Source organism: Chiloscyllium plagiosum, unplaced genomic scaffold, assembly GCF_004010195.1.
Source record: "Chiloscyllium plagiosum isolate BGI_BamShark_2017 unplaced genomic scaffold, ASM401019v2 scaf_36210, whole genome shotgun sequence".
NCBI classification, from domain to species: Eukaryota; Metazoa; Chordata; class Chondrichthyes; order Orectolobiformes; family Hemiscylliidae; genus Chiloscyllium; species Chiloscyllium plagiosum.
The window spans coordinates 1-1,452 of NW_025155940.1; the positions used below are offsets into that span (position 1 = coordinate 1).

Genomic DNA, 1,452 nt, shown 5'->3' on the forward strand with positions numbered 1-1,452 from the left:
CCTCCTTCCACCTATCATATTAACAACGCCCTCCCCCAAATTCCCTCCACTCTACTTTTCTTACCTCAGCCCACTTGGCACGCCAGCCTCATTCCTGAAGAAGGGCTTATGCCTGAAACGTCGATTCTCCTGTTCCTTGGTTGCTGCTTGACCTGCTGGGTTTTTCCAGCAACACATTTTCAGCTTCCCACATCTTGTGTTTATCTGTGCCTTATGTCCAGCCTTCATCAATGGCGAGAGCAACGGGCGAGGGAGACACCAATGCGTAAGTCTCTCCGTGCCCATGCACGGCACCAACATCGGCAGTTCTCCACTGTGCATTTACAGGTAGTTCTCGGTGCCCCTACACCCATACCCTGCCCCTTTTGAAATATCTCCATTGTTTTGTGCTGTCTCTCTGTGCTCTTCTCACCAAGATGAATCACTTCTACTCAACCTGCTCCAGATTTCATCTGACAAAACAGTCATTAAGAAGCCCACTGCATAAACATACATTTCGCATTTCTCATTATTTGGTTTTCCTGGATCTCTTTCATACAATAAAAGGTCACAGCAGCTAGACTTGAAAAATAAAATTGCGTTCCTTTTCATTATCCCAATGCGATCTACATTTCAATGCAGTTTAGACAACTGGCTCAAAGTATTCTTTGAGATTTTATAGTAGCGTCGATGCATACAAACTGACATTGGAGTTCCAATTTCAATAAAACAGCTGTGAGCGTACAAAAATAGCAACATTAAAAACAGCGACGAGAGTGGGACTCGAACCCACGCGTGCAGAGCACAATGGATTAGCAGTCCATCGCCTTAACCTCTCGGCCACCTCGTCCCATATACCCGGGCGCCAATGACCTTATTAATAAGTGAATTGCGTAAATTATGCAGAAGAGCAGATATTTCTTCCTGGTGTTGGTGAAATGATAAATAGGACAGTACGGTTCTAAGACTATGGTCTGACCTCTGGGTTGTGGGGCAAGCGCATTCCCACTGTGACACTCTGCTCACAGTGGTCTGAACAAAAATGAAGAAAAGACTATGTAACAAGGTCTGTTGAATTCTGTGAAGATTTGAAGTCAACGGAATGAAGAACCCGAGAAAGCAGGTGTGTTCTTTCAAGTAAGAGTTGGATAGAGCTCATAAGGATAGTAGACTCCAGGGTTATGGGGATAAGGCAAGAACAGGATACTGATTGAGGATGATCAGCCACAATCATAATGAATGGTAGTGCTGGCTCGAAGGGCAGAATGGCCTACTCCTGCACCTATTGCCTATTAAATTGCCTGTAAGGAATTGTTTTCCAGACTGGACGAGAGTGCATAGTGCTCAATGTCATTATTCGGAACACCTTTTTTCTGCTCAGATATTTTTGACACGCACTTGTGTACAGGCCAGACAATTTCAAAATCCTAAATTAGGCTTAACTGACAATTGAATTCAACAATGCAAAAACCT

The 1,452-nt window shown here is 44.1% G+C and overlaps 1 non-coding gene across 1 annotated transcript; it reads right to left on the reverse strand.

The window, feature by feature from the left end:
- Positions 1-747: 747 nt before the first annotated feature.
- On the reverse strand, positions 748-829 carry trnas-gcu. The gene has a single exon. It is a non-coding gene; the product is annotated as a tRNA-Ser (tRNA).
- Between the last annotated feature and the right edge of the window lie 623 nt (positions 830-1,452).